Source organism: Chelonoidis abingdonii, chromosome 11 (genome assembly GCF_003597395.2).
Source record: "Chelonoidis abingdonii isolate Lonesome George chromosome 11, CheloAbing_2.0, whole genome shotgun sequence".
Taxonomy (NCBI): Eukaryota; Metazoa; Chordata; order Testudines; family Testudinidae; genus Chelonoidis; species Chelonoidis abingdonii.
This window is the reverse complement of record NC_133779.1, coordinates 198236-214299: the sequence shown is the minus strand read 5'-3', so window position 1 is coordinate 214299 and position 16064 is coordinate 198236. Positions and strand designations below refer to the sequence as shown.

Here is a 16064-nt window from a genome sequence, read left to right as displayed (position 1 = left end):
CATTAGCATTTCTACCTGTAAGCTGTCTCCCCTCGACTGGAATGTGCCAGCACACGACTATTTCTAATCCTGAGTGGCAAGACGTTTCCAGTTGTAAATATTGTACCTGCTCTGTTTGAGCCTGCTCAGCGATGTGAATGACATCTCCAGCTATTTACTGTAGTTGATATTATCTGACTGTGGTTCAGAGGGTAGTAATACAGCAGCAGCATTTCACCTCTCACAGCCCAGGTTAGTAGTTTATCTGGCAGCTGTTCAGGGGCCCTATGTAAGTTGGTGTGTCTCAGTCCATTTCTTAACAGATAGGTATCTACCTCACTACACCCAATACCATAAAATGACCCCTTGTTTTGCAGTTCCAGGATAGAGGCTAGAGTTTATGTAGGCCATTAAGAATTCAATATTTTTTTTTCAAACTGATGGTTCCTCCTATGCAGGCTGAAGGGGATCTTGCACTGCTTCTGTCTTGGGTTATTTTGGGGGTCCAGACACACTAAATATCCAGTCCTGGGATTGATTTCTGTGAGTGAGTGGTAGTCACTCATTGCAGGGTCAAGGTGTAGAAATTTAGCAACAACAACAACAAAAAAACAACAACCCAGCAATCTTCCATGTGCAAGTCTATTCAGCTTCTTGCCTTTACTCTATTCACTCTGTGCTGTCACAGAATGACTGAGAGTGTCATTGTGCCACATTTTTATTCTTTGCATACATAAAAATTAATTAAACAAATTAAGTGACTTTGACACAAAAAATGGAAGGAATAAGGGAATGTAATAATTCACCCACAGAGTGAATGCAATTGATGGAATTAAAGGGGCAATTCTGACACTGGCACAATGAAGCACAATTAATATTACAAGTAGGAAACAATAAAAAAAGCACCACAACGGAAATACAACATATACAAGAATAACTCAAGGAAGAGAAAAATCTGCAGCCAAAATTGGTGTCAGGGTCGATAGAAAGAGAGAAACTTCAATGCATCTCTCCACTGATTCACAAAGGAGACTGACAAAGAAACCTGCATAGAAGAAATTAATAGGATGTAAGAGGAACATATACAAACCACTGCAGTACTGCCAGCTCCAAGCATTCAGAAGTCAATGCCTTGGACTCTTAGCATAAACATGGCCTATATTTTTTAAGAAAAAGTGTTTTACTTTACACTGAATTGGTTGGAATAATGCCAGGATTGCATATCCCGGCTCCATCTCTTTAAGCCTTCATCTTGACAGATAGGTCAGCAGCATATAGCAATTTGGCGAGCAAGACGTGGTTACAGCATAGGTTTGACGTTTCTGCAGACACCTTCATGGGGGACTGTATATTCCAATTTTTACAAAAGTGTAATTAAATTAGTGTTCCAGCATCACTTGGATCTGTGAGTACAAAATGCACACATTGACCCTGCACTGTTGCCAAGTCTTGTAACTTCATCATGAGTCTTGCAATATTTACTATTTTCCTTAAAGCCCCAGCTCCTGGAGTCATATTGTTAGCTGAGAATCCCAGCTTTAATTTTAAAAACTAAGTGTCTAATCCTTGTGGTTGTGGAGAAAAGCTTGAAAACATGACTGGAGCAAACCCATAAGCTTCAAATGCTAGAAGGCAAATAAAAATAACCCAATGTGCATTTTTAAAAACAAAAATCTCATAATTTTTGGGAGTCTGACATGATTTTGCACTGCCTGGCGTTGGCAATATTGCCATGGTTTATGTATGTAAGGTGCTCAGCTCCTTGAGAGCTTTGGAAAATGGAGCAGTAGGATCTGATCAGCGCCAGGGGGAGGGCACCTAGTTTGTTGTGTGGTCCCCAAATGCCCTCAAACCACATGCCCAGATATAATACCAGCTGCACTCAGATATAATACCAGCAACTTTACCTGGGCAAGGACACAACCCACGATTAGTAAGAGAGACCTTTCAGCCACACACACAGCACCCCCTCAACAGTACAATGCACGAAGACCCCAGTCCTTAAGAGTACTACCACTGACCCATTATGAGTTCATATTGCACCATCTCAGCCTCAGTCCTGTAGGTCTATTACAGGTATCTCTTACCTCTCATGGTGATCCCTAGTGCTTGGGAGCAACAGGAGCTCCCAGTCTCTACCCTATCACAGGCCTCCATCGCCACGGCTACCACTCCAGTCAAGACTCCTAGGCAGGCCCTGGGCCACTTTTCCAGCCTGGCTGCAGCCACCTATGCTGCTTCTCCCTAGGCCTATCCCTAGCCCCACGTTCAAGCTACCTTTGGGCCTGCTTGCTCCAGCCTCAGTCCTGGGGCACCTCTTTCTAATCCTACTTCTATGCCCACTGGCTGATAAAGTGGCTTACAGCCAGTCCCCATCCCCATTTCAAAAGTGCTAAGCTCCCACTCTAGAAGTACATGCCCTTTCTCCAACCAAGAGCAGGGAGTGAGGAATGGGATTTCCTCCCTGTCCTCTGGCCAATAGCTGCATAGGGCCTGTTCTATTTGCTGACTCCTTAATCAATTATCTGGGCTTTGGGCAGGTAGGTCTGCCCTGTTTTAGACTGCTGCTGTGGGTATGGGAAGAGAGGCCATTCTCTCTGGCAGCCTGCACTCAGTAGTGCTCCTAGCACCTCCCCTTGTGCACTATGGCTAAAACTCTTAGCTAGAGCTAGTGATTTGGGGTGCATGGGGTTTCTGAGTGCCCAACTTGAGGCACTTTAAAAGGGGCCTGATTTTCAGAAGTCCAAAACAACCATAGCTGAAGTCATTGGTGCTGCTGATGCTTAGAGCTCTGGAAAAATGAGGCACCTTTAAAGTGTCCCAACTTGAGCACCCAGACCCTGGGGCACCCCAAATAACAGCCATTTCTGAATGTTTGGGCCCACAATAATAGGGAATAGCTGTGCAGGCACCTTGACATGTGCAGCAATGGGCAGGAGTGACCAAGCGTCCTATACTCCACAAACTGCATTGAATAAATGCAGGAGAGGACTCTGAGGTTCCCCAGGAATGGGGAAAATAAATGTAAATTTAGATTAAAGATGCTGTAGCTTTAACCCCTCACAGACCCATATGCTCTCCCACCCCTTGCTCTCCAGCTAGATGTGTGGGAATTGCCATAATGGACTAGATAGATGCCCTATCTCTGACAATGTCCAGATGTTTCAGAGAACAGTGCAAGAACCCCCACAGTATATAGATGGGAGGCAATAAAAACCTCCCATGATAGTCCTACCCTTACCACTAATAGAGATTGCCTTTAAAACATGAGGGGTTATCTCTTGTCCTACAATGCCTGCATCTGTAATTTTCACTCCATGCATCTGAAGCAGTGGGTTTTTTACCCAGGAAAGCTTATGCCCAAATAAATCTGTTAGTCTTTAAGGTGCCACCAGCTGACTCCTTGTTTTTGTCCTATACTCCGTTAGTATTAACTTTTTATAACTCTGGAAAGTCCTGTTAACCACATAGATGTCTCCTCTCTGTTTGAACCTTGCTAAACTCTTAGCCAGTAGGCCACCCTGTAAGAAGAAGTGAGTTCCACAGGCTAGTCACACCTTGTGTGAAAACACATTTCCCTCCGGTATCTGTTTTGAATTTGCCACTTCCCAGTGCAATTGAATCTCTTCTTCTGGAGCGGGGAGAGAGAAGCTCCCGCTCCCCCGCCCCCAGCCCAGTAGTTTTAAACGGGTGGTCTTGGGACCCCTGAGGGTGTCTAAAAAGATTTCCAAAGAGTCTGCCCCTGACACCTCCATTCGGAACGTGTCAGGAGTCTGCCAGTCTAGACCACTTCTGACTTTATACACCACCAGGCTGACCCCCAGCTGCGCCTCAGTCCCGCTGAACCAGCCCTATCCCCTGCCCGCAGGCACCGCGCCCCGGGCGCCTCCTCTCCCGCCTTCCCGCCTCCAGCGCGAGCGGCCGCCGCAGCCCCGCCCCCTCCCCAATAGGGATCTGCGGAGGAGGGGGCGGAGCCCCGCCGCTACTGCGCTTGCTCGGCTCTTCCGGCGTGAGGGCGCGCCCGGCTCCCCAGCCTGCCTGAGCCCGGGGGGGCTGCGTCCCAAGCGCCGCCGCCCCGCTGCCGCCATTTCCGGGCTTCGCGGGCCCTCCACGCACGGGCGATGAGCTTCGCCGCCCCGCCAAGTAGCCCTCCGCCGCCCGCCGCGTTGCTGTTGCCCCGGGCGCCTCCCGCGCTTGCCAAGCTTCGCAGCAGTAGCCGGGTGCCGCCCCCCGCCCCAGACGCCAGCCGCTGAGGGAGGCCTCAGCCCGGTGGCTGGCGCCGGCCGGGGGCGTATGAAGAGCCCCCCTTCCCTGCCGGCTCCTAGCTGGACCGCCCCCGGCTGAGCCCCGCAGAGCCGCCTCAGCCCTGCCCTGCCTGCGCCGGGCGCAGTGACCGGGGAGCCCGCGTGCCGGGCGGTCGTGGGCCGATCGGGGGAGCTGCAGGGGGCCGGGTGGATTTACCGCGGGCTCTGGATTCCCTTTGGGGCGAAACCTGGATGTGATTTGTTCGTCTTCCTGCGGACCGGCGGCCGGCCGGAGAAATCAGCCTGCGGGGCTGAGCCGCTGGGCGGCCCCACCGAGGGGCCCCTGGGCAGCTGCGACTCCTGCTTGGCCGGGGGCAGAGTCCTGGGGAGCCAGCCTGCCCACCCCGGACCGCTGCGGTGCCCGCGCCTCCACCTCGTCCAAGGTAATTCTCCCGCTGTCCACCCTCCAGACCTGCCCGTGCTGTGCAGACATTCTCTGGCGCGCAAGGGAAGCGCAGATCTTGCGGGGTTTGGATGGTGGGTGACAGCGCTTCCCAGAGCTGCAAGGTGTTACCCCTGGGAATGGTGCAGCCGTGATCGTGCTGTGTCGGGGACTCAGTACCTCTTCTTCTGGTTCAGAGCCTTAGGTCTGGAAAAGAAGGAATACGTACATGGTGGCCAGTGAAAGTCAAAGCTAGGGGAGGGAGGGATCGGGAGCCCTGGCATGTACTCATTTCCCTTTACAAACATGTCTGGATTTCTTGGCCCTATGTTTATCTAGAGGGTTAGTTAATTTTTTAAAAAGTTGTAGAAAGCTCTAGTTGTTGGTGCTATGAAAGAAGCACTTGGGAGGGTTTTAATATTTGTTGTTTCCTTGATGTCCTGATTTCCATGCTATTAAAAAAAATGCATAGGAGTTAAACTTGAGAAAACAGGTGATGAAGAGACAAATCTTGACTTTGTATGTATGCTGTCTAGGAGGTACAGTGTTTGCTATAAATAGAGAGAGAGGCTCAACTGATAACGGGACAAACAGCATCTAATTTTTTAATTATGTTTGCATTAGTGTTTGCCTCAGCTTCTTAACATTTTCTCAGCATCAGCCAGAAGATGATATAATATGGGATGAACAGACTCTTAACAGTTTCATGATTTTTTCCCCTAATTCTTGATAAATTGCATTGTCATTGTCAGATGTGCCTTGTGTTGCTGTGCCAGTGTTTTAACACACTCTCTCTCTCTCTGAAGAGAAATGAGATCCAACCTTAACATTACAAACACCTGCTGATAAGTGAGAATGCTTCTAATTCAGTGAGTGACTTTACAGAGCAAAAGCAGCAAAGACTCCTGTGGCACCTTATAGATGGGTGATACCCACTTCATCGGAAAGCTCATGCTCCAAAACGTCTGTTAGTCTGTAAGGTGCCACAGGAGTCTTTGCTGCTTTTACAGATCCAGACTAACACGACTACCGCTCTGATACTTTACAGAGCAAGTCAGAGTTGATTTTACACTGAATAAGGCTCCTTGTAATTGGTAACTTGATCATATGTGATGGCTAAAATAAAATTCTCTTAACAGAATTCTCTCAGGCATTTCATTTTCCTCTTTGTACAATTCCTGATTTAAATTATTGGTGCCTCATAGTTGAAAATGGTTTTTTTAAAATGGCATCCAGAAGCCAAGACCTGCCAAAATCAAAGTTTGATAAGAATTAGGCTGGTTTTTGTGTGTGTGTGTGTGTGTGTGTGTAATTTTGGGATATAATTTACGAAAAAGGTTTCTAATATTCCATTTTATACATATTTTCAGGGGTTACATCTAATGTGCTTTAACTAGCTGAAGGGAAGGAATCCTGATAAGCCATACGGTGTTGTTTTCTATGTGAGGCTCATGTTTTGTGCAGTGATAGGATGAAGTGGAACTATATAAATGGATCATAGTTGATTTTTTTAAGATATCAGTTGTATTTACATTCAGGCAGAACATCCTTTCAGGTTTCTTTGCTGTCTGCAGCTGGTTAAATGATCTGCAACTACAGGACACTGTACAGTTCTCATGTAAGAGATTATGGTGTTGTCATTGAGACCTGCTAAGGTGATGCACATAATAAAAAAAAAAAAATGTAATGACTGCATAAATTGTAGGTTTGAACTGAGTTTGCTCAGATAGGAAGAACCCTCCCAAGATCATTCACTGGGGAGCATCATTTCCAAAAGAACCAGACATAAATCTGTGAGCAACGGGGTTTTTTATCTAATAGGAGTTTGAAACATCACAATAGCATAGTTACCTAAGGAAGTTTGTTTTAAGGATGCAAGATGCTTTTCCCTTTAAGGTTATTTTGGTGAAGGTTTTCCTTCTATACACAGCAGCTGGGAGCACAGGCATGTAAAGACTCCTATGAAGTAAGTGTGCCATTTAATCCCTTGTTAAATCTTGAAGATGTCTTCCACCTTCTTAAATAAAATTTTATCAGGATAAGATTGATTTCACCCCCCTTTCTGATCAGAATAAAGATAAAGTGCTTCTTCTTAAATGCCATGATATGCATTAAAATATAGCTTGTAGGTACAAAATAGCTTTCAGATAAAAGCAGTTATGCTGCTCAGGGACCAGGTTAAAATACAGCTCCGACTCAACTGATAGAAAATCATTCTGAACTGGTGAGGCACAAATAGATTCTTTAGTAAAAAGGTGAGTGGATGTCAAAATCACTTCTGTTCAGGAAAGCTACTACAAAATATGCTGGCTGCTCTTGGCTTCTAAGAAGCCAGTTGAAACTAATTATGTTGGGAGAATGAGGAAGCATCATTGTAGACTTAAATGTGGCTGTTTAGAGACTCAGGGATATTAGATTATCTCATAAACCCCAAAAGTCATAGTTTAAAGGCAGCTGGCTATGACTCTTCTCAAATTATGAAGTGATGCATTGATTTTTAACTTTTTGTGTGAATTTGACATTGCTGAGGTGCTAACCTTGGCAGCCCTGCGATCTGAGAACCTCACCACAGAACTGGTTACAGCACTGATAGTGTAAGTCTTGCTCCCGGCCAGCCTGTGATGAAAGAATTTTCTGAGCCTATTCAGTCCTTGCTGAGATTACCACAAGGGGGACCATTCTGTGTCCAGTAGGAATTGGTTTGAGAGTCATTTTTTAAGGTGGAAACTGAACAGCCATTGACCTGCCCTGGGTTTGAACTGATGACCTAGAGCTGAACGGATCTGTAGTCGATTATGAATTCCCAGAGCCACCCAGTCATCTTAGGCTCTAAAGTGCATGGTTTAGACTATGCTGTGGTTTTATACCTGTAACACACGAGAATCTAAAGTATAATTTATACATGCCCCAGGAGAGCACTGGCTAAAGTCATGTTTAAAATCAGAATCCTTTGGTGGGTCAGAAATAAATAGGGGCTTTAGGATTCTTGTGCGACGGGTATGGCTAAGCCCTCGGACCCATCAACCTGGTTTCCCTCTCACACTGTGGTAGTGTGACAAGCTGCAAATCTCACCAGGTGCTGCACTTATACAGACATGAATGCTTCTCCCAGACAGTCATGAACCAACAACAGAGAGGCTCCAGCCAATTCCCCCCCTAGCTCAGGACCTCACACCTGTACCATCTTGCCCTGGTCAGAAGCCTGACCAGTGTAAGTTTATTGCCCAGTCTGCCTCCCCATCAATGTGGAGAGGATATGCACCAGCTTTTGTTCCTGAGCTGAGGTTTCCCAAGCACTTCAAGCAAAATACACTGTTTTAAGTAAAACATAAAACAGGTTTAATAACTACAGAAAGATAGATAGATTTTAAGTGGTAGGCATAAAGGATAGAGATGGTTACCAAAGAAAATAAAAAAGTCAGTGCATAACCTAAGTTCTATAAACTAAACAGGGGTTGAATCAAGCAGTGTTTCACCCTGATAGTACAAGCAGGTTACAGATCTTCCATACACAGGCTGGGACTCCTCTTCAGCCCAGGACTACCTTTCTCTTGTCAGTCTTTGTCCTCCAGATGTGGTTCCAGGTATTGAGTTTTGAAGGGAAAGTGAGGCCAAGTGAAGGATAACTCAGTGGTTTGAGCATTGGTCTGCTAAACCCAGGGTTGTGAGTTCAATCCTTGAGGGTGCCATTTAGGGCTCTGAGGCAAAAAAAAGTCTGTCTAGGGGTTGGTCCTGCTTTGAGCAGAGGGTTGGACTAAATGACCTCCAGAGGTCCCTTCCAACCCTGATATTCTGTGATGTCACTTTTCCTCTGCTATAGTTTCTTCCAGCTTGCTGGAAAGACCCTATGTTATGACATGAGTCAAGCAGTCTTCATTGTCTTCATGCTATCTCTGAGAAGTCTCCATTGTATATAGATCCTGGGATAGTTCTTGGGAGTGTGCATTCTCTTCAGTAGGCTATCAGCATGTCTGGCTGCTCCATTGTTGTATCTGAAAGGCTCCAACGTATTTCAGTAACCCAAACACGTAGCAGAACTTCATAACTTCCCATGTGATGATAGCACATACACTTTAACCAAATATTAATGTTCAACAGATCAAGACTTTTAAAATAATAGCTCACAAGGCATACTTTGTATAGAGTATATCATAATTATATGACATTGTTGAATATGGGGGTTCCATGATGCTGTTTTGAGGTACAGAGTGCCACAGCTTGTCACTGGGAACTAGTGTTTGTTTTAACTAGAAATGTGCTGCATGTGTTATCTAAGAAGCAATTCAGATGCCCATTTAAGAATGCAGATTGGCTCCTAATAGGTGTGTTTCAAGTCTGCACATCAAAGCTCACAGTTAAGTTCCTTCATCTTGTGTTTTTTTTTTTTCAGTGAGGCATTTAACAGGGATTCGTTGTTAAGGCCAGAAGGAACCCTAATGATCATATAGTCTGATCACCTGCATAACTAAGGCTAGGGAATTGCACAAAAAGGTCCTGCATCGGGCCCATCAATTCTGGTTAAGTGTATTTTTTACCATGTTGTAGCCGTGTTGGTCCCAGGATATGAGTGACACCAGTTGGGCGAGGTCATATTTTTTTTTTCCCTCCTGAAGTTGGTCCACATTGGCATTGTATGGGGAGGAGGGATAGCTCAGTGGTTTAAGCATTGGCTTGCTCAACCCAGGGTTGTGAGTTCAATCCTTAAGGGGGCCACTTAGGGATCTGAGACAAAAATCAGTACTTGGTCCTGCCTAGTGAAGGCAGGGGGCTGGACTCAATGATCTTTCAAGGTCCCTTCCAGTTCTAGAAGATAGGTATGTCTCCAATTTGGGGGGAGGGATAGCTCAGTGGTTTGAGCATTGGCCTGCTAAACCCAGGATTGTGAGTTCAGCCCTTAAGGGGGCCATTTGGGGATTGGTCCTGCTTTGAGCAGTGGGTTGGACTAGATCTCCTGCGGTCCCTTCCAACCCTATTCTGTGATTTTTTTTTTAACAAGACATACAATCTTGATTTGAAGAGTCCAGCTGACAGAGAATCCACCACATCTTTCAGCTCTTGCCAAGTATCTGCTCAGTGGTCTAGTGAGGTGACTGAAACATGAGGGCCTTGAGAGAGACTTTATTTGGAAGTTCAGAACTTGGCAGCTGAGATTGCCTTGTCTAAAACTTTAATTAGCAAGTTTACAATTTGGAGCTTCACTGTTGTGCTGGGTAGAACTGATCAATCCAGCTCCAACTGGCCTCAACAGCTCAAGTTCTTGCTCAGGTAGGACTGTTCTTACCATTTTGTGTGTGTGTTGGGGGACAGTTAGTAGGTAAAACTTTACTGGGAACACACAGACCATCTTCCACACCAGATAGAATAAGACAGCAAAGACTCTGATGTAAAATCTCTCATTCATCCATTAAAATAATTTGCTGATGAAAGGTGCCAGAGTCCTCTCTGGAGACGGATGCTCTCTTCATCCACAAAGAGGTACAGCATGAGATCAGAAGTGACTGTGCAAGGTTTCTCTGGGTCCAGTGTACCTAGAGAAACCATCTTTAGGCAAGTTCAGCCTCTGTGTTCCTTTCAGTCGATCTGTTGTCTTTCTGCTGAGATTGCCAATAGAAATGGTTTTGGTGAAAAGTAATTTTGGGTTTTCATCAGAAATGAAAGCCTTGGTGTTGGTTTTTAATGGTAAAAAACAAACTAAATTTGGTTGGTAAACGTTTTCAGGTTTTGGTTTAAAACTTGGGTTTCATTTTTTTTCTAAACTGAAAGCAATTGGGTTTATTTGTTACACAGAAAATGGTATTCAGAAACAATTTTTTTCCAATTTATCTTTAATTGAAAAATGTTAATGGGAAATTTCAGCACCTCTCCCCCAGCCCAAATTTCCTGTGAAAAGTAATTGGCCTTTTTCTTTTATTTTTTTTTCTAGCTGGCTGTTCTGGTAGTGGGTGTTGAAGAGTTTTTTGCTGGAGGTTGAGGTTGTTAATGACATGCTACCGTGATAATTACTTGGCACATCAGTGTGATCCAGCTGATTAGATCACTTCTCTTTTTATAAAGCTAAAAACTCACAGGCCTACATTTGCAGAAGTCACTAGAGGTTGTGGGAGCCCAAGTGAGCACTTAAAAGAAGTCTGAGTTTTAGTACATTCTGTAAATTGGGCTTCCCTTCAAGTGTTTCAAGTTGTGAGGTAGTATGGCCAGATGGATGGAGCATTAGACTGGGACTTAGAAGACCTGCATTGTATTCCCAGCTTGTCCACTGATCTGCTGGGTAAATCAATTTTCCTTTCTTTACCTCAGTTTCCCCACCAGAAAAATGGGGGTAATGATGCTTGCCTTATTTATAATGTGCTTTTGGATCTGCTAAGAAAAAGGTTTATATAAAATCCAGAGATTATAATTGGTTATTACCCCAACTCACTGGCCATGTTTGAACATTTAGGCCATGGCAACTATGTGACACAGGATCAGCTGGATCTCGGAGCTCAGGAAATGCAAAGAGTCCAGGGGTTAAAGGCCAAATCCCAATTTATTAGCCACAAGAATGCACCATAGCTCCAAATGGGGTTCCTGGCTTCTTTCTGTCATCACTACGTACAGGCAGTCCTTGGGCTTATGACACAATTGGTTCCTGAAAATTGCATTGTAAATTGAAACATTGTAACTCTGAACCTCAATCCACTCCACTGTGGAACTGAGCATTGTAAAGTCGAAACCAATTTGTCATACGTTGAATCAGGGTGTCAATTCAGAAGTGTCATAAGTGCCATTTGTTGTAAGTCGAATGTCGTAAAGTCGAGGACTACCTATACTCCTTCTGATGACTTACCAGGCCCGCCTACTCATAAAGGGGTAGCACCCTATCACAAAGTAGCCAGCTGTTGGATTGTAATGATATGAAAACCTGTCCATAGGCCTCAGCATTGTCAGACCCCAACCAGATAGGTTGCCTGCCAGCCAAGAACTTTAATTCTTCCAAATGCCGTGGACCATTTGTCTCTGGCCTTCTCATCATATTCTTTTCAGAAAATGGAATGGTCAATCTGCTTGCATGTTCCAGTAGGATTTGCACTAATCTAACGGAAATCATTTCTATGGCTGTAATAAGTGAAATTTTGCTGCATTGGGAGATATTGGACAAAGGAGAACTCTTGAGCATAATTTCAAAAGAGGATCTCCATTGATTTTTTGTAACTGAGAAACTGTATACCTCTGATCCAATGCTTGGCTTTATGTCCTTTTCCAGAAGAGCAATTAGTCTGGGAAAATTGACAGTGCTCAGCCCAGTTGTGACAGGAGTTCACTATGGAATAGAATTCCTTTGAAATATGTGCATATTCTTATCTAATCAGTCATGATCACATTTCCAGACACATTTCTAGGGTCACTGAACTTCTGCTGAGCCCAATCATGTGTACTCAGTACAATCTTGTGCAGGATCAAATAACTCCGCCTTTTGCTAAAGCTAATGGTTATATATATATATATATATATATGATATATATATATATATAATATATATATATATATATATATATATATATATATATATAAATTTTTTTTTAATCAAAACTAAATGTATTTATTCCTTGTTGGGGCAGCTCTTTGGCACCAGCCAAGTTTCTGAAAGGGATGTTAGCACAAGGGAGAGGAAAAATTAAGAATCCAAGCCCATCTTTGCACGCTCATGAATGGCTTCAAGTTCTCTTTCTGGAGAATAACATGTGCTACCTAACCAGAGCCCAACCGTGCCATCAGCTTCCATGTTCCTGATTATCTCAGTAATTGACAACCAAATACTTTTTTTTTCTGCAGGAAAGAATGCACAGTCTGGCTGGGCTTTGGGGGCAGGGGCTGGGGTAGGGTGGGCGGGGAGGAAGGAATGATGTACTACCCTTTAAGGAACATCTGGAGCTACAGATAAACAGCCTGTGGCGCAGTCAAGAGGCACCCTACTCATCCTTGGGGCTGGGCTGTATAAACAGGAAAAAGAGAGCTGAGGCAGAAGCAGAGAGAGGGGACTGGGAGCCAATGCTGGATGGGCCCTAAAACTTTGTTTTTCTGACTACATGTTTGGCTGCTCTCTCATCAATGCCTTTTAGGTAAGGCTTTACGAACGCGGTTTTTGGCGTCCCCTGTCTCAAATTAGTAGCATGTACTATAAAATAGCTAGGCTTGTGGGCAATCTTGGGTCATTCTTTCTGGGAGGGGTTTTCCTGAGGGAGTATTTAGAAAACTGCTTAGGGTGTTCATACTGCGATCTTCCTCAGACTAATTCCTACTATAGTTTTGTCTGAAGTGAGAACTGCATGTAGTAATATGTGTGATGGGTTCGGTCAAAGAGAGGCCCCCTTGGGACTGTTCACCTGACGTGCTGAAACTACTCTGAGCTGGTTTTTCCTGCTAGCTCGACTCCAGAACACCTGTATTGTTGAGCCAGAGTCCGCTGCAACACAGACCGGCAGGGTCTGAACGCACAACGGCCCAAAGCGCAGACTTTACCAAAAACTTTCAGCAGGACAACCCATCTCTCGCTCCCAAGGGAATCCAAACCTCAATAAATCTGGTTTAGCTCTATATAAGGCTTAATACAGGGTAAACTCATAAACTGTCTGCCTCTATAACCTGGTAAGGAGAGATGCACAGCTGTTTGCTCCCCCAGGTATTAATCACTTATTCTGGGTTTATCAATAAACAAAAGTGATTTTATTAAGGATAAAAAGTAGGATTCAAGTGGTTCCAAGTAATAACAGACAGAACAAAGTAAGTTACCAAGCAAAATAAAAGAAAACACACGCAAGTCTAAGCCTAATATATTTAAGAAACTGAATACAGGTAAATCTCACCCTCAGATGTTCCAGTAAGCTTCTTTCACAGACTAGACTCCTTCCTAGTCTGGGCCTAAGCTTTTCCCCTGATACAGCTCAGGTGGTAATTAGAGGATTTCTCATGACTGGCCCCCTTTTATAGCTTTGGCCCAAAGTGTGAAGCCTTTGTCCCTCTGGGTTCCCACTCCTCCTCCTAAATGGAAAAGCACCAGGTTTAAGGTGAATTCCAATATTAGGACGATCTGAGCACTATCATTGCCAGGAGGTGTTGGAGTTGGATTGATCGTGTGCTTTGGATGGAAATTGATTCCATCACCAGAGTAGCAATAAGATGGACACCTAAAGGCAAGCAAAAATGAGGCTGCCCGAAAACAACCTGGTGAAGAGCTGTGGAAGCCGAATTGAAAAACCTGGGGCACAGCTGGGGAACCATTGAAAGACTTGCCAGAAACAGGAGTAGAGGAGCTTTGTCACTGTGCGAAACGCCAGAGGCATAATAGGAACATGATGATTCCCATAAAGGAAGGAGCTTATACTGTGCTGTATCTTTCTTTTGAGATTGGAAAATAAGGTCTTTGAACTGAACTGGCAGGCCTGCAGGGCCTGATCTTTGAATTAGCAGCTCTCCATCTTTGACTGTTGATACATAAGTGCCAGGAGTATAAATCTCTTCTTGAAAGGCCCATAAAAATAAATACTCCATACATCACATCTTGTATGACAGTTTCTGTGATTGGCTAGGCCAGGCAGAGCTCCCGTTGAGTCTGTATTTGGAATCTCACTTTTGGGGTTTATTTGTAACAGTCTGTTTGTGACCCTCTTACAGGATCTCATGAATTCTTCAAGATTTGGCTGACAGTGTTTTACTTTTTGTTTATACAAACATTAAATCAAAACCATGAGCCAAACCTTGGTTTTAGGCCACTGATCCGCCTGAAAGCCCACAGGCAGGAGGGGAACTGCAGGGTGAAACTGTTGCTAAACAAACGTAGAGGGGGGTCAAACTCTTCTGGTCCTGGATGCATTGAACCAGAGATTGGTATTCTGCAGCCAGGCTTAATGTGTATTTTAGCATGTGCCTCCCTGCCCAGTGAACTTTAATGTTCTGCTGCGGTTAAATTGTGCATTTGACAGGAATAATCTGTACAGGTGGTTGCCTGAGGCTTATGTCTGCTCCCTTTGTTTGGCTAGGGTAGAGGTGAAAACCAGCACTGTCCTGGCATGTGTATTGGGATGTGCTATGTTGCAATGTAAATTGGCAGTTAAAAGGATGCAGCGTGCTCGCACACTGTGTTATATACCTCTTTAGCGGATGAACCATGTGGAAAATAAAACCTACTACTGTTGCCAGCTAATGGAGTTACTCCTTTAGTACAAGTGGTAGAAGCCTGAGGTTTAGTATGGAATTTGTTGGTTTCAAATCAAGTAGATAACTCGTGCTGGGGGTCATTACACTGATGGTGCATGCAAATCCAAAACTCTCAGAATCATGTTTTTACAAGATGTTTATATTCATCTAGCAGAAGTCTGAACAAAAACACTTCCTTCCCTAGGTTTTTTTTTATGGTTTTGGTGAGAAATGAACAATTTTTTAAAAAAGATTTTTCCTTTTGGCCACTAAACCAAAAAATCAGTTATTCCCTCAACTCTAATCACATGGGTGGTCCTGTAGCTTACATGTTTGCAGGGCTGAGACCATGATAAATCTTTTGACCACACCTTTTCCCAGAAGCAAATGTCCCCTGAAAGAAGGTAATTTAGTGGAGCAAATAAGTCATCTATTCTACGGTTTGAAGACACCTGCAGAACTGAGGCCAGGTCTACACTGCGACTTTAAATCGGTTTAATGGCCGATATACCGATTTAACGCTGTACCCGTTCACACGACGTCATTAATATCGAGTTAAACGGCTCCTTAAATCGATTTCGGAACTCCTCCCAGACGAGAGTAGCGCTAAATTCGAAAGTGATAACTCGGATTAGGGTTCGTGTGGACGGAAATCAACATTATTGGCCTCCTAGAGGTATCCCACAGTGCACCACTGACCGCTCTGGTCCGCAATCCGAACTCGGATCGGATGGCCGTAAACGGACAAAAAGCCGCCGACAACAGGAAGACATTAGCAGACTATGCACGTGGTCAGTCTCTGTATCACACTGGATGGCTGGATGCAATCAGATGCAAAAGTAAGGCTCGGCATGAAACTAACGAACACACAGCTGAGGTTGACAAAGATAGGTTTATTATACAGAAACCGTAAAGAACAGGGAAATAAGGCGTTGAAAAATAACTCAGATACCAGCGTGCGTAACAAACGAAAGCGAAAAGAAGAGAACTCAAACACAGGATGCTCAAATAGGGAGGGAGGGAGGGGAATGAGGACTAACTACCAGTACTCAACAGCAGTGCCTGAACCATCTTGAATTCAACACACACAATAGTCGTACTTAATACACGGTGTCTGCGTGACCGGAACAGCTCGTCATCTCAATTCCCCCCCCAACACGCAACGTGGAAAAATGAGAAAAAAAATTAATTAATAGTCCTAGGTACTAGGTAAAATGTCACCTACT

The 16064-nt window shown here is 44.4% G+C and overlaps 1 protein-coding gene across 2 annotated transcripts in view; it reads left to right on the top strand.

Annotated features, from left to right (window-relative positions):
* Window positions 1-4434: 4434 nt before the first annotated feature.
* Window positions 4435-16064, top strand: part of LOC116819218 (leucine-rich repeat and fibronectin type III domain-containing protein 1-like protein) — a 207251-nt gene continuing 195621 nt past the window's right edge. Inside the window, exon 1 of one of the 2 annotated variants that reach the window (XM_075070532.1) lies at window positions 4435-4666. The gene's annotated coding sequence lies outside the window, so the exon portion shown is untranslated. Of the gene's footprint in view, window positions 4667-9665; window positions 9931-16064 lie in introns of those variants that run through there. The other variant, XM_032770767.2, reaches the window with a different exon arrangement.